The following is a 23711-nucleotide window of genomic DNA, read 5'->3' on the forward strand; positions in this document are numbered from 1 at the left end:
TTCAGTCTATTTTTGGACGATAGCTGTCATTTATAACTCTGCAGGTTTGTGAATTACAGTGCCCCTGAGCTCCTTTCTTCAACTCGCTTTCTTGTGACCTGGCCGCAACACCGCAGCATGGCTTCAGGCCCTAATCTGGTTCCGGCACGGCACGCTGAGCCTTTGGTTAATTCCTCTTCCTGGTGGGAAATGAGAGTTAAATTTGCCCGTCCAGACACCTCCAGCTAGTCTCTCATTGGTTCTCGCTATTCCTGTTCATCTTCCGCAGAAATTGCAAACTGGGCCAAAGAGGAGGTAAAAGGCGCTGACTCTCCAAGTGGGGAGAGTGTTAGTAAAGCATCTGGAATGTTGCACCCGAGTACCAGGGGAGGAAAACTGAGACATATTTGAACACGTCTCCCGTTCATATGGTTCATCATACTTGGGTTCCACATGCATGTTTTAGCTGAAGGAAGAATACCTTAAACCTGGAGAGTTAAGACCCGTGGAATGGGTACCATGCAATATGACTTCAAAGGGTCTTCATTTGCTCACCGAACCTCTCCAATCCTATCACTGCTGCGTTTATGCCCCTGTACACATGCTTGATTCTCTTTCGGAGTCATAGCAATCCATAGGTTTTAAGATACATACTAGTCAGGTACATTCTTAGGCGTTTAATATGTGGTGTTGAGTCCATTTCGTTGAGCAAGGAGTAGCTCTTGTCTATTCCATATTTGACTTAAGGAACTTTATCTGTGCTCATTTCAATCTCTGGTTTTATGCAGCACCCCAACTCACCTTTACCCTTAAGCAAGCATAAGTTGGTTTTCTAAATTTGAGACCCTGTTCTGTTCTGTAATTCAGTTCCTGTGTAGCCAAGTTTACGTTCCGTGTATTACTGATATCTTATGATGTTTCTTTTTCTGTGTGACTTATTTCAGTTAGAATCATCATACCTGAATCCACTCATTGTGCTGCTAAGGGCCTGATGACACAGATTTCATTGCTGAGTGATATTGCTTTGTAAGTAAATACCACAACTTATTTATCCATTTTTCACTTTCTGCGATGTTGAACTTGTACTGTAAACGAGGTTCTTGTAAACAGAGGCGTCCCAAACTTTGGGGTGGCTGTGTCTTTTTGATTTTAATTTCCCTAAGCTATAGGACCATAAGTGGAAGTGCCCTAGGTTCTGTTGCTTTGTTTTTTAGATGTTTCAGGAAACACCATACACTTCTCCCGAGTGGTTGTTGGCAATTTACATCCCGCCCATCAGCATAACAAGGCTCCCAGTTCTCCATGGCCTGTCCTGCCTTTCTGGATTTTACACTTTTTTCAGATGGCCCTTTTGACCGGGGGGAAGTGAGACTTCATTGTAGTGCAGATTTCCTTTGCAAGCTTGCTTGGTTGGCCAAAAAGGGCGTATGCGTTTTTTCCTGAATATATTCAGGAAAAAACGCATACGCCCTTTTTGGCCAAGTGCATCATTGTGGACGTTCTGCCTCTTTTCCTATGCTTTCAATGCAATTCCAGTCTACCTCCTGAAATCGGTTTCCTGCAATTCTGCCCCGCTTTCAAGTCCTCTTGGCAGCCTTACTTCAGTCTATTTTTGGACGATAGCTGTCATTTATAACTCTGCAGGTTTGTGAATTACAGTGCCCCTGAGCTCCTTTCTTCAACTCGCTTTCTTTTGAGCTGGCCGCAACACCGCAGGATGGCTTCAGGCCCTAATCTGGTTCCGGTACGGCACGCTGAGCCTTTGGTTATTTCCTCTTCCTGGTGGGAAATGAGAGTTAAATTTGCCCGTCCAGACACCTCCAGCTAGCCTCTCATTGGTTCTCGCTATTCCTGTTCATCTTCCGCAGAAATTGCAAACTGGGCCAAACAGGAGGTTAAAGGGACTGACTCTCCAAGTCGGAAGAGTGTTAGTAAAGCGTCTGGAATGTTGCACCCGAGTACCAGGGTACGAAAACTGAGACATATTTGAACACGTCTCCCGATCACATGGTTGATCATACTCTAGGTTCCACATGCATGTTTTAGCTGAAGGAAGAATACCTTAAACCTGGAGAGTTAAGACCCGTGGAATGGGTACCATGCAATATGACTTCAAAGGGTCTTCATTTGCTCACCGAACCTCTCCAATCCTATCACTGCTGCGTTTATGCCCCTGTACACATGCTTGATTCTCTTTCGGAGACATAGCAATCCATAGGTTTTAAGATACTTACTAGTCAGGTACATTCTTAGGCGTTTAATATGCGGTGTTGAGTCCATTTCGTTGAGCAAGGAGTAGCTCTTGTCTATGCCATATTTGACTTAAGGAAGTTTATCTGTGCTCATTTCAATCTCTGGTTTTATGCAGCACCCCAACTCACCTTTACCCTTAAGCAAGCATAAGTTGGTTTTCTAAATTTGAGACCCTGTTCTGTTCTGTAATTCAGTTCCTGTGTAGCCAAGTTTACATTCTGTGTATTACTGATATCTTATGATGTTTCTTTTTCTGTGTGACTTATTTCAGTTAGAATCATCATACCTGAATCCACTCATTGTGCTGCTAAGGGCCTTATGACACAGATTTCATTGCTGAGTGATATTGCTTTGTAAGTAAATACCACAACTTCTTTATCCATTTTTCACTTTCTGCGATGTTGAACTTGTACTGTAAACGAGGTTCTTCTAAACAGAGGCGTCCCAAACGTTGGGGTGGCTGTGTCTTTTTGATTTTAATTTCCCTAAGCTATAGGACCATAAGTGGAAGTGCCCTAGGCTCTGTTGCTTTGTTTTTTAGATGTTTCAGGAACCACCATACACTTCTCCAGAGTGTCTGTTGGCAATTTACATCCCGCCCATCAGCATAACAAGGCTCCCAGTTCTCCATGGCCTGTCCTGCCTTTCTGGATTTTACACTTTTTTCAGATGGCCCTTTTGACTGGGGGAAAGTGAGACTTCATTGTAGTGCAGATTTCCTTTGCAAGCTTGCTTGGTTGGCCAAAAAGCGCGTATGCGTTTTTTCCTGAATATATTCAGGAAAAAACGCATACGCCCTTTTTGGCCAAGTGCATCATTGTGGACGTTCTGCCTCTTTTCCTATGCTTTCAATGCAATTCCAGTCTACCTCCTGAAATCGGTTTCCTGCAATTCTGCCCTGCTTTCAAGTCCTCTTGGCAGCCTTACTTCAGTATATTTTTGGACGATAGCTGTCATTTATAACTCTGCAGGTTTGTGAATTACAGTGTCCCTGAGCTCCTTACTTCAACTCGCTTTCTTGTGAGCTGGCCGCAACACCGCAGGACGGCTTCAGGCCATAATCTGGTTCCGGCACGGCATGCTGAGCCTTTGGTTATTTCCTCTTCCTGGTGGGAAATGAGAGTTAAATATGCCCGTTCAGACACCTCCAGCTAGTCTCTCATTGGTTCTCCCTATTCCTGTTCATCTTCCGCAGAAGTTGCAAACTGGGCCAAACAGGAGGTTAAAGGCGCTGACTCTCTAAGTGGGGAGAGTGTTAGTAAAGCGTCTGGAATGTTGCACCCAAGAACCAGGGGAGGAAAACTGAGACATATTTGAACACGTCTCCCGTTCACACGGTTGATCATACTCTGGGTTCCACATGCATGTTTTAGCTGAAGGAAGAATGCCTTAAACCTGGAGAGTTGAGACCCTTGGAATGGGTACCATGCAATATGACTTCAAACGGTCTTCATTTGCTCACCGAACCTCTCCAATCCTATCACTGCTGCGTTTATGCCCCTGTACACATGCTTGATTCTCTTTTGGAGACATAGCAATCCATAGGTTTTAAGATACTTACTAGTCAGGTACATTCTTAGGCGTTTAATATGGGGTTTTGAGTCCATTTCGTTGAGCAAGGAGTAGCTCTTGTCTATTCCATATTTGGCTTAAGGAACTTTATCTGTTCTCATTTCAATCTCTGGTTTTATGCAGCACCCCAACTCACCTTTCCCCTTAAGCAAGCATAAGTTGGTTTTCTAAATTTGAGACCCTGTTCTGTTCTGTAATTCAGTTCCTGTGTAGCCAAGTTTACGTTCCGTGTATTACTGATATCTTATGATGTTTCTTTTTCTGTGTGACTTATTTCAGTTAGAATCATCATACCTGAATCCACTCATTGTGCTGCTAAGGGCCTGATGACACAGATTTCATTGCTGAGTGATATTGCTTTGTAAGTAAATACCACAACTTCTTTATCCATTTTTCACTTTCTGCGATGTTGAACTTGTACTGTAAACGAGGTTCTTGTAAACAGAGGCGTCCCAAACTTTGGGGTGGCTGTGTCTTTTTGATTTTAATTTCCCTAAGCTATAGGACCATAAGTGGAAGTGCCCTAGGTTCTGTTGCTTTGTTTTTTAGATGTTTCAGGAAACACCATACACTTCTCCCGAGTGGTTGTTGGCAATTTACATCCCGCCCATCAGCATAACAAGGCTCCCAGTTCTCCATGGCCTGTCCTGCCTTTCTGGATTTTACACTTTTTTCAGATGGCCCTTTTGATCGGGGGGAAGTGAGACTTCATTGTAGTGCAGATTTCCTTTGCAAGCTTGCTTGGTTGGCCAAAAAGGGCGTATGCGTTTTTTCCTGAATATATTCAGGAAAAAACGCATACGCCCTTTTTGGCCAAGTGCATCATTGTGGACGTTCTGCCTCTTTTCCTATGCTTTCAATGCAATTCCAGTCTACCTCCTGAAATCGGTTTCCTGCAATTCTGCCCCGCTTTCAAGTCCTCTTGGCAGCCTTACTTCAGTCTATTTTTGGACGATAGCTGTCATTTATAACTCTGCAGGTTTGTGAATTACAGTGCCCCTGAGCTCCTTTCTTCAACTCGCTTTCTTTTGAGCTGGCCGCAACACCGCAGGATGGCTTCAGGCCCTAATCTGGTTCCGGTACGGCACGCTGAGCCTTTGGTTATTTCCTCTTCCTGGTGGGAAATGAGAGTTAAATTTGCCCGTCCAGACACCTCCAGCTAGCCTCTCATTGGTTCTCGCTATTCCTGTTCATCTTCCGCAGAAATTGCAAACTGGGCCAAACAGGAGGTTAAAGGGACTGACTCTCCAAGTGGGGAGAGTGTTAGTAAAGCATCTGGAATGTTGCACCCGAGTACCAGGGGAGGAAAACTGAGACATATTTGAACACGTCTCCCGTTCACATGGTTGATCATACTTGGGTTCCACATGCATGTTTTAGCTGAAGGAAGAATACCTAAAACCTGTGTAGTTGAGACCCGTGTAATGGGTACCATGCAATATGATTTCAAAGGGTCTTCATTTGCTCACCGAACCTCTCCAATCCTATCACTGCTGCGTTTATGCCCCTGTACACATCCTTGATTCTCTTTTGGAGACATAGCAATCCATAGGTTTTACGATACTTACTAGTCAGGTACATTCTTAGGCGTTTAATATGCGGTGTTGAGTCCATTTCGTTGAGCAAGGAGTAGCTCTTGTCTATTCCATATTTGACTTAAGGAACTTTATCTGTGCTCATTTCAATCTCTGGTTTTATGCAGCACCCCAACTCACCTTTACCCTTAAGCAAGCATAAGTTGGTTTTCTAAATTTGAGACCCTGTTCTGTTCTGTAATTCAGTTCCTGTGTAGCCAAGTTTACATTCCGTGTATTACTGATATCTTATGATGTTTCTTTTTCTGTGTGACTTATTTCAGTTAGAATCATCATACCTGAATCCACTCATTGTGCTGCTAAGGGCCTGATGACACAGATTTCATTGCTGAGTGATATTGCTTTGTAAGTAAATACCACAACTTCTTTATCCATTTTTCACTTTCTGCGATGTTGAACTTGTACTGTAAATGAGGTTCTTGTAAGCAGAGGCGTCCCAAACGTTGGGGTGGCTGTGTCTTTTTGATTTTAATTTCCCTAAGCTATAGGACCATAAGTGGCAGTGCCGTAGGCTCTGTTGCTTTGTTTTTTAGATGTTTCAGGAAACACCATACACTTCTCCCAAGTGTCTGTTGGCAATTTACATCCCGCCCATCAGCATAACAAGGCTCCCAGTTCTCCATGGCCTGTCCTGCCTTTCTGGATTTTACACTTTTTCCAGATGGCCTTTTTGACCGGGGGGAAGTGAGACTTCATTGTAGTGCAGATTTCCTTTGCAAGCTTGCTTGGTTGGCCAAAAAGCGCGTATGCGTTTTTTCCTGAATATATTCAGGAAAAAACGCATACGCCCTTTTTGGCCAAGTGCATCATTGTGGACGTTCTGTCTCTTTTCCTATGCTTTCAATGCAATTCCAGTCTACCTCCTGAAATCGGTTTCCTGCAATTCTGCCCCGCTTTCAAGTCCTCTTGGCAACCTTACTTCAGTCTATTTTTGGACGATAGCTGTCATTTATAACTCTGCAGGTTTGTGAATTACAGTGCCCCTGAGCTCCTTTCTTCAACTCGCTTTCTTGTGACCTGGCCGCAACACCGCAGCATGGCTTCAGGCCATAATCTGGTTCCGGCACGGCACGCTGAGCCTTTGGTTAATTCCTCTTCCTGGTGGGAAATGAGAGTTAAATTTGCCCATCCAGACACCTCCAGCTAGTCTCTCATTGGTTCTCGCTATTCCTGTTCATCTTCCGCAGAAATTGCAAACTGGGCCAAACAGGAGGTTAAAGGCGCTGACTCTCCAAGTGGGGAGAGTGTTAGTAAAGCGTCTGGAATGTTGCACCCGAGTACCAGGGGAGGAAAACTGAGACATATTTGAACACGTCTCCCGTTCACATGGTTGATCATACTTGGGTTCCACATGCATTTTTTGGCTGAAGGAAGAATACCTAAAACCTGGGTAGTTGAGACCCGTGTAATGGGTACCATGCAATATGACTTCAAAGGGTCTTCATTTGCTCACCGAACCTCTCCAATCCTATCACTGCTGCGTTTATGCCCCTGTACACATGCTTGATTCTCTTTTGGAGACATAGCAATCCATAGGTTTTACGATACTTACTAGTCAGGTACATTCTTAGGCGTTTAATATGCGGTGTTGAGTCCATTTCGTTGAGCAAGGAGTAGCTCTTGTCTATTCCATATTTGACTTAAGGAACTTTATCTGTGCTCATTTCAATCTCTGGTTTTATGCAGCACCCCAACTCACCTTTACCCTTAAGCAAGCATAAGTTGGTTTTCTAAATTTGAGACCCTGTTCTGTTCTGTAATTCAGTTCCTGTGTAGCCAAGTTTACATTCTGTGTATTACTGATATCTTATGATGTTTCTTTTTCTGTGTGACTTATTTCAGTTAGAATCATCATACCTGAATCCACTCATTGTGCTGCTAAGGGCCTTATGACACAGATTTCATTGCTGAGTGATATTGCTTTGTAAGTAAATACCACAACTTCTTTATCCATTTTTCACTTTCTGCGATGTTGAACTTGTACTGTAAACGAGGTTCTTCTAAACAGAGGCGTCCCAAACGTTGGGGTGGCTGTGTCTTTTTGATTTTAATTTCCCTAAGCTATAGGACCATAAGTGGAAGTGCCCTAGGCTCTGTTGCTTTGTTTTTTAGATGTTTCAGGAAACACCATACACTTCTCCAGAGTGTCTGTTGGCAATTTACATCCCGCCCATCAGCATAACAATGCTCCCAGTTCTCCATGGCCTGTCCTGCCTTTCTGGATTTTACACTTTTTTCAGATGGCCCTTTTGACTGGGGGAAAGTGAGACTTCATTGTAGTGCAGATTTCCTTTGCAAGCTTGCTTGGTTGGCCAAAAAGCGCGTATGCGTTTTTTCCTGAATATATTCAGGAAAAAACGCATACGCCCTTTTTGGCCAAGTGCATCATTGTGGACGTTCTGCCTCTTTTCCTATGCTTTCAATGCAATTCCAGTCTACCTCCTGAAATCGGTTTCCTGCAATTCTGCCCTGCTTTCAAGTCCTCTTGGCAGCCTTACTTCAGTATATTTTTGGACGATAGCTGTCATTTATAACTCTGCAGGTTTGTGAATTACAGTGTCCCTGAGCTCCTTTCTTCAACTCGCTTTCTTGTGAGCTGGCCGCAACACCGCAGGACGGCTTCAGGCCATAATCTGGTTCCGGCACGGCATGCTGAGCCTTTGGTTATTTCCTCTTCCTGGTGGGAAATGAGACTTAAATTTGCCCGTTCAGACACCTCCAGCTAGTCTCTCATTGGTTCTCCCTATTCCTGTTCATCTTCCGCAGAAATTGCAAACTGGGCCAAACAGGACGTTAAAGGCGCTGACTCTCCAAGTGGGGAGAGTGTTAGTAAAGCGTCTGGAATGTTGCACCAGAGTACCAGGGGAGGAAAACTGAGACATATTTGAACACGTCTCCCATTCACACGGTTGATCATACTCTGGGTTCCACATGCATGTTTTAGCTGAAGGAAGAATACCTTAAACCTGGAGAGTTGAGACCCTTGGAATGGGTACCATGCAATATGACTTCAAACGGTCTTCATTTGCTCACCGAACCTCTCCAATCCTATCACTGCTGCGTTTATGCCCCTGTACACACGCTTGATTCTCTTTTGGAGACATAGCAATCCATAGGTTTTAAGATACTTACTAGTCAGGTACATTCTTAGGCGTTTAATATGGGGTTTTGAGTCCATTTCGTTGAGCAAGGAGTAGCTCTTGTCTATTCCATATTTGGCTTAAGGAACTTTATCTGTTCTCATTTCAATCTCTGGTTTTATGCAGCACCCCAACTCTCCTTTCCCCTTAAGCAAGCATAAGTTGGTTTTCTAAATTTGAGACCCTGTTCTGTTTTGGAATTCAGTTCCTGTGTAGCCAAGTTTACATTCCGTGTATTAGTGATATCTTATGATGTTTCTTTTTCTGTGTGACTTATTTCAGTTAGAATCATCGTACCTGAATCCACTCATTATGCTGCTACGGGCCTGATGACATAGATTTCACTGCTGAGTGATACTGCATTGTACGTAAGTACCACAAGTTCTTTATCCATTTTTCACTTTCTGTGATATTGAACTTGTACCGTAAACGAGGTTCTTGTAAACAGAGGCGTCCCAAACTTTGGGGTGGCTGTGTCTTTTTGATTTTAATTTCCCTAAGCTATAGGACCATAAGTGGAAGTGCCCTAGGCTCTGTTGCTTTGTTTTTTAGATGTTTCAGGAAACACCATACACTTCTCCCTAGTGTCTGTTGGCAATTTACATCCCGCCCATCAGCATAACAAGGCTCCCAGTTCTCCATGGCCTGTCCTGCCTTTCTGGATTTTACACTTCTTTCAGATGGCCCTTTTGACCAGGGGGAAGTGAGACTTCATTGTAGTGCAGATTTCCTTTGCAAGCTTGCTTGGTTGGCCAAAAAGGGCGTATGCGTTTTTTCCTGAATATATTCAGGAAAAAACGCATACGCCCTTTTTGGCCAAGTGCATCATTGTGGACGTTCTGCCTCTTTTCCTATGCTTTCAATGCAATTCCAGTCTACCTCCTGAAATCGGTTTCCTGCAATTCTGCCCCGCTTTCAAGTCCTCTTGGCAGCCTTACTTCAGTCTATTTTTGGACGATAGCTGTCATTTATAACTCTGCAGGTTTGTGAATTACAGTGCCCCTGAGCTCCTTTCTTCAACTCGCTTTCTTGTGACCTGGCCGCAACACCGCAGCATGGCTTCAGGCCCTAATCTGGTTCCGGCACGGCACGCTGAGCCTTTGGTTAATTCCTCTTCCTGGTGGGAAATGAGAGTTAAATTTGCCCGTCCAGACACCTCCAGCTAGTCTCTCATTGGTTCTCGCTATTCCTGTTCATCTTCCGCAGAAATTGCAAACTGGGCCAAACAGGAGGTTGAAGGGATTGACTCTCCAATTTGGGAGAGTGTTAGTAAAGCGTCTGGAATGTTGCACCCGAGTACCAGGGGAGGAAAACTGAGACATATTTGAACACGTCTCCCGTTCACATGGTTGATCATACTTGGGTTCCACATGCATGTTTTAGCTGAAGGAAGAATACCTTAAACCTGGAGAGTTAAGACCCGTGTAATGGGTACCATGCAATATGACTTCAAAGGGTCTTCATTTGCTCACCGAACCTCTCCAATCCTATCACTGCTGCGTTTATGCCCCTGTACACATGCTTGATTCTCTTTCGGAGACATAGCAATCCATAGGTTTTAAGATACTTACTAGTCAGGTACATTCTTAGGCGTTTAATATGCGGTGTTGAGTCCATTTCGTTGAGCAAGGAGTAGCTCTTGTCTATGCCATATTTGACTTAAGGAACTTTATCTGTGCTCATTTCAATCTCTGGTTTTATGCAGCACCCCAACTCACCTTTCCCCTTAAGCAAGCATAAGTTGGTTTTCTAAATTTGAGACCCTGTTCTGTTCTGTAATTCAGTTCCTGTGTAGCCAAGTTTACATTCCGTGTATTACTGATATCTTATGATGTTTCTTTTTCTGTGTGACTTATTTCAGTTAGAATCATCATACCTGAATCCACTCATTGTGCTGCTAAGGGCCTGATGACACAGATTTCATTGCTGAGTGATATTGCTTTGTAAGTAAATACCACAACGTCTTTATCCATTTTTCACTTTCTGTGATGTTGAACTTGTACTGTAAACGAGGTTCTTGTAAACAGAGCCGTTGCAAACTTTGGGGTGGCTGTGTCTTTTTGATTTTAATTTCCCTAAGCTATAGGACCATAAGTGGAAGTGCCCTAGGTTCTGTTGCTTTGCTTTTTAGATGTTTCAGGAAACACCATACACTTCTCCCGAGTGGTTGTTGGCAATTTACATCCCGCCCATCAGCATAACAAGGCTCCCAGTTCTCCATGGCCTGTCCTGCCTTTCTGGATTTTACACTTTTTTCAGATGGCCCTTTTGACCGGGGGGAAGTGAGACTTCATTGTAGTGCAGATTTCCTTTGCAAGCTTGCTTGGTTGGCCAAAAAGGGCGTATGCGTTTTTTCCTGAATATATTCAGGAAAAAATGAATATGCCCTTTTTGGCCAAGTGCATCATTGTGGACGTTCTGCCTCTTTTCCTATGCTTTCAATGCAATTCCAGTCTACCTCCTGAAATCGGTTTCCTGCAATTCTGCCCCGCTTTCAAGTCCTTTTGGCAGCCTTACTTCAGTCTATTTTTGGACGATAGCTGTCATTTATAACTCTGCAGGTTTGTGAATTACAGTGTCCCTGAGCTCCTTTCTTCAACTCGCTTTCTTGTGAGCTGGCCGCAACACCGCAGGATGGCTTCAGGCCCTAATCTGGTTCCGGCACGGCATGCTGAGCCTTTGGTTAATTCCTCTTCCTGGTGGGAAATGAGAGTTAAATTTGCCCGTCCAGACACCTCCAGCTAGTCTCTCATTGGTTCTCGCTATTCCTGTTCATCTTCCGCAGAAATTGCAAACTGGGCCAAACAGGAGGTTAAAGGCGCTGACTCTCCAAGTGGGGAGAGTGTTAGTAAAGCGTCTGGAATGTTGCACCCGAGTACCAGGGGAGGAAAACTGAGACATATTTGAACACGTCTCCCGATCACATGGTTGATCATACTCTGGGTTCCACATGCATGTTTTAGCTGAAGGAAGAATACCTTAAACCTGGAGAGTTGAGACCCGTGGAATGGGGACCATGCAATATGTCTTCAAAGGGTCTTCATTTGCTCACCGAACCTCTCCAATCCTATCACTGCTGCGTTTATGCCCCTGTACACACGCTTGATTCTCTTTTGGAGACATAGCAATCCATAGGTTTTAAGATACTTACTAGTCAGGTACATTCTTAGGCGTTTAATATGGGGTGTTGAGTCCATTTCGTTGAGCAAGGAGTAGCTCTTGTCTATTCCATATTTGGCTTAAGGAACTTTATCTGTGCTCATTTCAATCTCTGGTTTTATGCTGCACCACAACTCACCTTTCCCCTTAAGCAAGCATAAGTTGGTTTTCTAAATTTGAGACCCTGTTCTGTTTTGGAATTCAGTTCCTGTGTAGCCAAGTTTACATTCCGTGTATTAGTGATATTTTATGATGTTTCTTTTTCTGTGTGACTTATTTCAGTTAGAATCATCATACCTGAATCCACTCATTGTGCTGCTAAGGGCCTGATGACACAGATTTCATTGCTGAGTGATATTGCTTTGTAAGTAAATACCACAACTTCTTTATCCATTTTTCACTTTCTGCGATGTTGAACTTGTACTGTAAACGAGGTTGTTGTAAACAGAGCGGTTCCAAACTTTGGGGTGGCTGTGTCTTTTTGATTTTAATTTCCCTAAGCTATAGGACCATAAGTGGAAGTGCCCTAGGTTCTGTTGCTTTGTTTTTTAGATGTTTCAGGAAACACCATACACTTCTCCCGAGTGGTTGTTGGCAATTTACATCCCGCCCATCAGCATAACAAGGCTCCAAGTTCTCCATGGCCTGTCCTGCCTTTCTGGATTTTACACTTTTTTCAGATGGCCCTTTTGACCGGGGGGAAGTGAGACTTCATTGTAGTGCAGATTTCCTTTGCAAGCATGCTTGGTTGGCCAAAATGGGCGTATGCGTTTTTTCCTGAATATATTCAGGAGAAAACGCATACGCCCTTTTTGGCCAAGTGCATCATTGTGGACGTCCTGCCTCTTTTCCTATGCTTTCAATGCAATTCCAGTCTACCTCCTGAAATCGGTTTCCTGCAATTCTGCCCCGCTTTCAAGTCCTCTTGGCAGCCTTACTTCAGTGTATTTTTGGACGATAGCTGTCATTTATAACTCTGCAGGTTTGTGAATTACAGTGCCCCTGAGCTCCTTTCTTCAACTCGCTTTCTTGTGACCTGGCCGCAACACCGCAGCATGGCTTCAGGCCCTAATCTGGTTCCGGCACGGCACGCTGAGCCTTTGGTTAATTCCTCTTCCTGGTGGGAAATGAGAGTTAAATTTGCCCGTCCAGACACCTCCAGCTAGCCTCTCATTGGTTCTCGCTATTCCTGTTCATCTTCCGCAGAAATTGCAAACTGGGCCAAACAGGAGGTTAAAGGGACTGACTCTCCAAGTGGGGAGAGTGTTAGTAAAGCGTCTGGAATGTTGCACCCGAGTACCAGGGTACGAAAACTGAGACATACTTGAACACGTCTCCCGATCACATGGTTGATCATACTCTAGGTTCCACATGCATGTTTTAGCTGAAGGAAGAATACCTTAAACCTGGGTAGTTGAAACCCATGGAATGGGTACCATGCAATATGACTTCAAAGGGTCTTCATTTGCTCACGAACCTCTCCAATCCTATCACTGCTGCGTTTATGCCCCTGTACACATGCTTGATTCTCTTTCGGAGACATAGCAATCCATAGGTTTTAAGATACTTACTAGTCAGGTACATTCTTAGGCGTTTAATATGCGGTGTTGAGTCCATTTCGTTGAGCAAGGAGTAGCTCTTGTCTATTCCATATTTGGCTTAAGGAACTTTATCTGTGCTCATTTCAATCTCTGGTTTTATGCAGCACCCCAACTCACCTTTCCCCTTAAGCAAGCATAAGTTGGTTTTCTAAGTTTGAGACCCTGTTCTGTTCTGTAATTCAGTTCCTGTGTAGCCAAGTTTCCATTCCGTGTATTACTGATATCTTATGATGTTTCTTTTTCTGTGTGACTTATTTCAGTTAGAATCATCATACCTGAATCCACTCATTGTGCTGCTAAGGGCCTGATGACACAGATTTCATTGCTGAGTGATATTGCTTTGTAAGTAAATACCACAACTTCTTTATCCATTTTTCACTTTCTGCGATGTTGAACTTGTACTGTAAACGAGTTTCTTGTAAAAAGAGGCGTCCCAAACTTTGGGGTGGCTGTGTCTTTTTGATTTTAATTTCCCTCAGCTATAGGACCATAAGTGGCAGTGCCCTAGGCTCTGTTGCTTTGTTTTTTAGATGTTTCAGGAAACACCATACACTTCTCCCGAGTGTCTGTTGGCAATTTACATCCCGCCCACCAGCATAACAAGGCTCCTAGTTCTCCATGGCCTGTCCTGCCTTTCTGGATTTTACACTTTTTTCAGATGGCCCTTTTGACCGGGGGGAAGTGAGACTTCATTGTAGTGCAGATTTCCTTTGCAAGCTTGCTTGGTTGGCCAAAAAGGGCGTATGCGTTTTTTCCTGAATATATTCAGGAAAAAACGCATACGCCCTTTTTGGCCAAGTGCATCATTGTGGACGTTCTGCCTCTTTTCCTATGCTTTCAATGCAATTCCAGTCTACCTCCTGAAATCGGTTTCCTGCAATTCTGCCCCGCTTTCAAGTCCTCTTGGCAGCCTTACTTCAGTCTATTTTTGGACGATAGCTGTCATTTATAACTCTGCAGGTCTGTGAATTACAGTGCCCCTGAGCTCCTTTCTTCAACTCGCTTTCTTGTGACCTGGCCGCAACACCGCAGGATGGCTTCAGGCCCTAATCTGGTTCCGGCACGGCACGCTGAGCCTTTGGTTATTTCCTCTTCCTGGTGGGAAATGAGAGTTAAATTTGCCCGTCCAGACACCTCCAGCTAGTCTCTCATTGGTTCTCGCTATTCCTGTTCATCTTCCGCAGAAATTGCAAACTGGGCCAAACAGGAGGTTAAAGGGACTGACTCTCCAAGTGGGGAGAGTGTTAGTAAAGCGTCTGGAATGTTGCACCCGAGTACCAGGGGAGGAAAACTGAGACATATTTGAACACGTCTCCCATTCACATGGTTCATCATACTTGGGTTCCACATGCATGTTTTAGCTGAAGGAAGAATACCTTAAACCTGGAGAGTTAAGACCCGTGTAATGGGTACCATGCAATATGACGTCAAAGGGTCTTCATTTGCTCACCGAACCTCTCCAATCCTATCACTGCTGCGTTTATGCCCCTGTACACATGCTTGATTCTCTTTCGGAGACATAGCAATCCATAGGTTTTAAGATACTTACTAGTCAGGTACATTCTTAGGCGTTTAATATGCGCTGTTGAGTCCATTTCGTTGAGCAAGGAGTAGCTCTTGTCTATTCCATATTTGACTTAAGGAACTTTATCTGTGCTCATTTCAATCTCTGGTTTTATGCAGCACCCCAACTCACCTTTCCCCTTAAGCAAGCATATGTTGGTTTTCTAAATTTGAGACCCTGTTCTGTTCTGTAATTCAGTTCCTGTGTAGCCAAGTTTACATTCCGTGTATTACTGATATCTTATGAAGTTTCTTTTTCTGTGTGACTTATTTCAGTTAGAATCATCATACCTGAATCCACTCATTGTGCTGCTAAGGGCCTGATGACACAGATTTCATTGCTGAGTGATATTGCTTTGTAAGTAAATACCACAACTTCTTTATCCATTTTTCACTTTCTGCGATGTTGAACTTGTACTGTAAACGAGGTTGTTGTAAACAGAGTGGTTCCAAACTTTGGGGTGGCTGTGTCTTTTTGATTTTAATTTCCCTAAGCTATAGGACCATAAGTGGAAGTGCCCTAGTTTCTGTTGCTTTGCTTTTTAGATGTTTCAGGAAACACCATACACTTCTCCCGAGTGGTTGTTGGCAATTTACATCCCGCCCATCAGCATAACAAGGCTCCCAGTTCTCCATGGCCTGTCCTGCCTTTCTGGATTTTACACTTTTTTCAGATGGCCCTTTTGACCGGGGGGAAGTGAGACTTCATTGTAGTGCAGATTTCCTTTGCAAGCTTGCTTGGTTGGCCAAAATGGGCGTATGCGTTTTTTCCTGAATATATTCAGGAGAAAACGCATACGCCCTTTTTGGCCAAGTGCATCATTGTGGACGTCCTGCCTCTTTTCCTATGCTTTCAATGCAATTCCAGTCTACCTCCTGAAATCGGTTTCCTGCAATTCTGCCCCGCTTTCAAGTCCTCTTGGCAGCCTTACTTCAGTCTATTTTTGGACGATAGCTGTCATTTATAACTCTGCAGGTTTGTGAATTACAGTGCCCCTGAGCTCCTTTCTTCAACTCGCTTTCTTGTGACCTGGCCGCAACACCGCAGCATGGCTTCAGGCCCTAATCTGGTTCCGGCACGGCACGCTGAGCCTTTGGTTAATTCCTCTTCCTGGTGGGAAATGAGAGTTAAATTTGCCCGTCCAGACACCTCCAGCTAGCCTCTCATTGGTTCTCGCTATTCCTGTTCATCTTCCGCAGAAATTGCAAACTGGGCCAAACAGGAGGTTAAAGGGACTGACTCTCCAAGTGGGGAGAGTGTTAGTAAAGCGTCTGGAATGTTGCACCCGAGTACCAGGGTACGAAAACTGAGACATACTTGAACACGTCTCCCGATCACATGGTTGATCATACTCTAGGTTCCACATGCATGTTTTAGCTGAAGGAAGAATACCTTAAACCTGGGTAGTTGAAACCCATGGAATGGGTACCATGCAATATGACTTCAAAGGGTCTTCATTTGCTCACGAACCTCTCCAATCCTATCACTGCTGCGTTTATGCCCCTGTACACATGCTTGATTCTCTTTCGGAGACATAGCAATCCATAGGTTTTAAGATACTTACTAGTCAGGTACATTCTTAGGCGTTTAATATGCGGTGTTGAGTCCATTTCGTTGAGCAAGGAGTAGCTCTTGTCTATTCCATATTTGGCTTAAGGAACTTTATCTGTGCTCATTTCAATCTCTGGTTTTATGCAGCACCCCAACTCACCTTTCCCCTTAAGCAAGCATAAGTTGGTTTTCTAAGTTTGAGACCCTGTTCTGTTCTGTAATTCAGTTCCTGTGTAGCCAAGTTTCCATTCCGTGTATTACTGATATCTTATGATGTTTCTTTTTCTGTGTGACTTATTTCAGTTAGAATCATCATACCTGAATCCACTCATTGTGCTGCTAAGGGCCTGATGACACAGATTTCATTGCTGAGTGATATTGCTTTGTAAGTAAATACCACAACTTCTTTATCCATTTTTCACTTTCTGCGATGTTGAACTTGTACTGTAAACGAGTTTCTTGTAAAAAGAGGCGTCCCAAACTTTGGGGTGGCTGTGTCTTTTTGATTTTAATTTCCCTCAGCTATAGGACCATAAGTGGCAGTGCCCTAGGCTCTGTTGCTTTGTTTTTTAGATGTTTCAGGAAACACCATACACTTCTCCCGAGTGTCTGTTGGCAATTTACATCCCGCCCACCAGCATAACAAGGCTCCTAGTTCTCCATGGCCTGTCCTGCCTTTCTGGATTTTACACTTTTTTCAGATGGCCCTTTTGACCGGGGGGAAGTGAGACTTCATTGTAGTGCAGATTTCCTTTGCAAGCTTGCTTGGTTGGCCAAAAAGGGCGTATGCGTTTTTTCCTGAATATATTCAGGAAAAAACGCATACGCCCTTTTTGGCCAAGTGCATCATTGTGGACGTTCTGCCTCTTTTCCTATGCTTTCAATGCAATTCCAGTCTACCTCCTGAAATCGGTTTCCTGCAATTCTGCCCCGCTTTCAAGTCCTCTTGGCAGCCTTACTTCAGTCTATTTTTGGACGATAGCTGTCATTTATAACTCTGCAGGTCTGTGAATTACAGTGCCCCTGAGCTCCTTTCTTCAACTCGCTTTCTTGTGACCTGGCCGCAACACCGCAGGATGGCTTCAGGCCCTAATCTGGTTCCGGCACGGCACGCTGAGCCTTTGGTTATTTCCTCTTCCTGGTGGGAAATGAGAGTTAAATTTGCCCGTCCAGACACCTCCAGCTAGTCTCTCATTGGTTCTCGCTATTCCTGTTCATCTTCCGCAGAAATTGCAAACTGGGCCAAACAGGAGGTTAAAGGGACTGACTCTCCAAGTGGGGAGAGTGTTAGTAAAGCGTCTGGAATGTTGCACCCGAGTACCAGGGGAGGAAAACTGAGACATATTTGAACACGTCTCCCATTCACATGGTTCATCATACTTGGGTTCCACATGCATGTTTTAGCTGAAGGAAGAATACCTTAAACCTGGAGAGTTAAGACCCGTGTAATGGGTACCATGCAATATGACGTCAAAGGGTCTTCATTTGCTCACCGAACCTCTCCAATCCTATCACTGCTGCGTTTATGCCCCTGTACACATGCTTGATTCTCTTTCGGAGACATAGCAATCCATAGGTTTTAAGATACTTACTAGTCAGGTACATTCTTAGGCGTTTAATATGCGCTGTTGAGTCCATTTCGTTGAGCAAGGAGTAGCTCTTGTCTATTCCATATTTGACTTAAGGAACTTTATCTGTGCTCATTTCAATCTCTGGTTTTATGCAGCACCCCAACTCACCTTTCCCCTTAAGCAAGCATATGTTGGTTTTCTAAATTTGAGACCCTGTTCTGTTCTGTAATTCAGTTCCTGTGTAGCCAAGTTTACATTCCGTGTATTACTGATATCTTATGAAGTTTCTTTTTCTGTGTGACTTATTTCAGTTAGAATCATCATACCAGAATCCACTCATTGTGCTGCTAAGGGCCTGATGACACAGATTTCATTGCTGAGTGATATTGCTTTGTAAGTAAATACCACAACTTCTTTATCCATTTTTCACTTTCTGCGATGTTGAACTTGTACTGTAAACGAGGTTGTTGTAAACAGAGTGGTTCCAAACTTTGGGGTGGCTGTGTCTTTTTGATTTTAATTTCCCTAAGCTATAGGACCATAAGTGGAAGTGCCCTAGTTTCTGTTGCTTTGCTTTTTAGATGTTTCAGGAAACACCATACACTTCTCCCGAGTGGTTGTTGGCAATTTACATCCCGCCCATCAGCATAACAAGGCTCCCAGTTCTCCATGGCCTGTCCTGCCTTTCTGGATTTTACACTTTTTTCAGATGGCCCTTTTGACCGGGGGGAAGTGAGACTTCATTGTAGTGCAGATTTCCTTTGCAAGCTTGCTTGGTTGGCCAAAAAGGGCGTATGCGTTTTTTCCTGAATATATTCAGGAAAAAACGCATACGCCCTTTTTGGCCAAGTGCATCATTGTGGACGTTCTGCCTCTTTTCCTATGCTTTCAATGCAATTCCAGTCTACCTCCTGAAATCGGTTTCCTCTAATTCTGCCCCGCTTTCAAGTCCTCTTGGCAGCCTTACTTCAGTATATTTTTGGAAGATAGCTGTCATTTAAAAGTCTGCAGGTTTGTGAATTACAGTGCCCCTGAGCTCCTTTCTTCAACTCGCTTTCTTGTGACCTGGCCGCAACACCGCAGGATATCTTCAGGCCCTAATCTGGTTCTGGCATGGCACGCTGAGCCTTTGGTTAATTCCTCTTCCTGGTGGGAAATGAGAGTTAAATTTGCCCATCCAGACACCTCCAGCTAGTCTCTCATTGGTTCTCGCTATTCCTGTTCATCTTCCACAGAAATTGCAAACTGGGCCAAACAGGAGGTTAAAGGCGCTGACTCTCCAAGTGGGGAGAGTGTTAGTAAAGCGTCTGGAATGTTGTACCCGAGTACCAGGGGAGGAAAACTGAGACATATTTGAACATGTCTCCCGTTCACACGGTTGATCATACTCTAGGTTCCACATGCATGTTTTAGCTGAAGGAAGAATACCTTAAACCTGGAGAGTTGAGACCCGTGTAATGGGTACCATGCAATATGACTTCAAAGGGTCTTCATTTGCTCACCGAACCTCTCCTAACTATCACTGCTGCGTTTATGCCCCTGTACACATGCTTGATTCTCTTTCGGAGACATAGCAATCCATAGGTTTTAAGATACTTACTAGTCAGGTACATTCTTAGGCGTTTAATATGCGGTGTTGAGTCCATTTCGTTGAGCAAGGAGTAGCTCTTGTCTATTCCATATTTGGCTTAAGGAACTTTATCTGTGCTCATTTCAATCTCTGGTTTTATGCAGCACCCCAACTCACCTTTCCCCTTAAGCAAGCATAAGTTGGTTTTCTAAATTTGAGACCCTGTTCTGTTCTGTAATTCAGTTCCTGTGTAGCCAAGTTTACATTCCGTGTATTACTGATATCTTATGATGTTTCTTTTTCTGTGTGACTTATTTCAGTTAGAATCATCATACCTGAATCCACTCATTGTGCTGCTAAGGGCCTGATGACACAGATTTCATTGCTGAGTGATATTGCTTTGTAAGTAAATACCACAACTTCTTTATCCATTTTTCACTTTCTGCGATGTTGAACTTGTACTGTAAACGAGGTTCTTGTAAACAGAGCCGTTGCAAACTTTGGGGTGGCTGTGTCTTTTTGATTTTAATTTCCCTAAGCTATAGGACCATAAGTGGAAGTGCCCTAGGTTCTGTTGCTTTGCTTTTTAGATGTTTCAGGAAACACCATACACTTCTCCCGAGTGGTTGTTGGCAATTTACATCCCGCCCATCAGCATAACAAGGCTCCCAGTTCTCCATGGCCTGTCCTGCCTTTCTGGATTTTACACTTTTTTCAGATGGCCCTTTTGACCGGGGGGAAGTGAGACTTCATTGTAGTGCAGATTTCCTTTGCAAGCTTGCTTGGTTGGCAAAAAAGGTCGTATGCGTTTTTTCCTGAATATATTCAGGAAAAAATGAATATGCCCTTTTTGGCCAAGTGCATCATTGTGGACGTTCTGCCTCTTTTCCTATGCTTTCAATGCAATTCCAGTCTACCTCCTGAAATCGGTTTCCTGCAATTCTGCCCCGCTTTCAAGTCCTCTTGGCAGCCTTACTTCAGTCTATTTTTGGACGATAGCTGTCATTTATAACTCTGCAGGTTTGTGAATTACAGTGTCCCTGAGCTCCTTTCTTCAACTCGCTTTCTTGTGAGCTGGCCGCAACACCGCAGGATGGCTTCAGGCCCTAATCTGGTTCCGGCACGGCACGCTGAGCCTTTGGTTAATTCCTCTTCCTGGTGGGAAATGAGAGTTAAATTTGCCCGTCCAGACACCTCCAGCTAGTCTCTCATTGGTTCTCGCTATTCCTGTTCATCTTCCGCAGAAATTGCAAACTGGGCCAAACAGGAGGTTAAAGGCGCTGACTCTCCAAGTGGGGAGAGTGTTAGTAAAGCGTCTGGAATGTTGCACCCGAGTACCAGGGGAGGAAAACTGAGACATATTTGAACATGTCTCCAGTTCACACGGTTGATCATACTCTGGGTTCCACATGCATGTTTTAGCTGAAGGAAGAATACCTTAAACCTGGAGAGTTGAGACCCGTGGAATGGGGACCATGCAATATGTCTTCAAAGGGTCTTCATTTGCTCACCGAACCTCTCCAATCCTATCACTGCTGCGTTTATGCCCCTGTACACACGCTTGATTCTCTTTTGGAGACATAGCAATCCATAGGTTTTAAGATACTTACTAGTCAGGTACATTCTTAGGCGTTTAATATGCGGTGTTGAGTCCATTTCGTTGAGCAAGGAGTAGCTCTTGTCTATTCCATATTTGGCTTAAGGAACTTTATCTGTGCTCATTTCAATCTCTGATTTTATGCAGCACCCCAACTCACCTTTACCGTTAAGCAAGCATAAGTTGGTTTTCTAAATTTGAGACCCTGTTCTGTTCTGTAATTCAGTTCCTGTGTAGCCAAGTTTCCATTCCGCGTATTACTTATATCTTATGATGTTTCTTTTTCTGTGTGACTTATTTCAGTTAGAATCATCATACCTGAATCCACTCATTGTGCTGCTAAGGGCCTGATGACACAGATTTCATTGCTGAGTGATATTGCTTTGTAAGTAAATACCACAACTTCTTTATCCATTTTTCACTTTCTGCGATGTTGAACTTGTACTGTAAACGAGGTTCTTGTAAACAGAGCCGTTCCAAACTTTGGGGTGGCTGTGTCTTTTTGATTTTAATTTCCCTAAGCTATAGGACCATAAGTGGAAGTGCCCTAGGTTCTGTTGCTTTGTTTTTTACATGTTTCATGAAACACCATACACTTCTCCCACGTGGTTGTTGGCAATTTACATCCCGCCCATCAGCATAACAAGGCTCCCAGTTCTCCATGGCCTGTCCTGCCTTTCTGGATTTTACACTTTTTTCAGATGGCCCTTTTGACCGGGGGGAAGTGAGACTTCATTGTAGTGCAGATTTCCTTTGCAAGCTTGCTTGGTTGGCCAAAAAGGGCGTATGCGTTTTTTCCTGAATATATTCAGGAAAAAACGCATACGCCCTTTTTGGCCAAGTGCATCATTGTGGACGTTCTGCCTCTTTTCCTATGCTTTCAATGCAATTCCAGTCTACCTCCTGAAATCGGTTTCCTGCAATTCTGCCCCGCTTTCAAGTCCTCTTGGCAGCCTTACTTCAGTCTATTTTTGGACGATAGCTGTCATTTATAACTCTGCAGGTCTGTGAATTACAGTGCCCCTGAGCTCCTTTCTTCAACTCGCTTTCTTGTGACCTGGCCGCAACACCGCAGGATGGCTTCAGGCCCTAATCTGGTTCCGGCACGGCACGATGAGCCTTTGGTTATTTCCTCTTCCTGGTGGGAAATGAGAGTTAAATTTGCCCGTCCAGACACCTCCAGCTAGTCTCTCATTGGTTCTCGCTATTCCTGTTCATCTTCCGCAGAAATTGCAAACTGGGCCAAACAGGAGGTTAAAGGCGCTGACTCTCCAAGTGGGGAGAGTGTTAGTAAAGCGTCTGGAATGTTGCACCCGAGTACCAGGGGAGGAAAACTGAGACATATTTGAACACGTCTCCCATTCACATGGTTCATCATACTTGGGTTCCACATGCATGTTTTAGCTGAAGGAAGAATACCTTAAACCTGGAGAGTTAAGACCCGTGTAATGGGTACCATGCAATATGACGTCAAAGGGTCTTCATTTGCTCACCGAACCTCTCCAATCCTATCACTGCTGCGTTTATGCCCCTGTACACATGCTTGATTCTCTTTCGGAGACATAGCAATCCATAGGTTTTAAGATACTTACTAGTCAGGTACATTCTTAGGCGTTTAATATGCGCTGTTGAGTCCATTTTGTTGAGCAAGGAGTAGCTCTTGTCTATTCCATATTTGGCTTAAGGAACTTTATCTGTGCTCATTTCAATCTCTGGTTTTATGCAGCACCCCAACTCACCTTTCCCCTTAAGCAAGCATAAGTTGGTTTTCTAAATTTGAGACCCTGTTCTGTTCTGTAATTCAGTTCCTGTGTAGCCAAGTTTACATTCCGTGTATTACTGATATCTTATGAAGTTTCTTTTTCTGTGTGACTTATTTCAGTTAGAATCATCATACCTGAATCCACTCATTGTGCTGCTAAGGGCCTGATGACACAGATTTCATTGCTGAGTGATATTGCTTTGTAAGTAAATACCACAACTTCTTTATCCATTTTTCACTTTCTGCGATGTTGAACTTGTACTGTAAACGAGGTTCTTGTAAACAGAGTGGTTCCAAACTTTGGGGTGGCTGTGTCTTTTTGATTTTAATTTCCCTAAGCTATAGGACCATAAGTGGAAGTGCCCTAGTTTCTGTTGCTTTGCTTTTTAGATGTTTCAGGAAACACCATACACTTCTCCCGAGTGGTTGTTGGCAATTTACATCCCGCCCATCAGCATAACAAGGCTCCCAGTTCTCCATGGCCTGTCCTGCCTTTCTGGATTTTACACTTTATTCAGATGGCCCTTTTGACCGGGGGGAAGTGAGACTTCATTGTAGTGCAGATTTCCTTTGCAAGCTTGCTTGGTTGGCCAAAAAGGGCGTATGCGTTTTTTCCTGAATATATTCAGGAAAAAACGCATACGCCCTTTTTGGCCAAGTGCATCATTGTGGACGTTCTGCCTCTTTTCCTATGCTTTCAATGCAATTCCAGTCTACCTCCTGAAATCGGTTTCCTCTAATTCTGCCCCGCTTTCAAGTCCTCTTGGCAGCCTTACTTCAGTCTATTTTTGGACGAT

The 23711-nt window shown here is 43.9% G+C and overlaps 1 long non-coding RNA gene across 12 annotated transcripts in view; it reads left to right on the forward strand.

The window, feature by feature from the left end:
- Positions 1-23711, forward strand: part of LOC307181295 — a 1377052-nt gene that overhangs the window by 1132824 nt on the left and 220517 nt on the right. For 11 of the 12 annotated variants that reach the window (XR_013826359.1, XR_013826360.1, XR_013826361.1 and 8 more), the window contains one exon: positions 18297-18340. The exons of the other annotated variant lie outside the window; for it this stretch is intronic. This is a non-coding gene — a long non-coding RNA (uncharacterized lncRNA). Of the gene's footprint in view, positions 1-18296; positions 18341-23711 lie in introns of those variants that run through there. 12 annotated transcript variants of the gene reach the window in all.

This window comes from Stenella coeruleoalba (assembly GCF_951394435.1).
Source record: "Stenella coeruleoalba genome assembly, contig: scaffold_34, whole genome shotgun sequence".
Classification (NCBI taxonomy): Eukaryota; Metazoa; Chordata; class Mammalia; order Artiodactyla; family Delphinidae; genus Stenella; species Stenella coeruleoalba.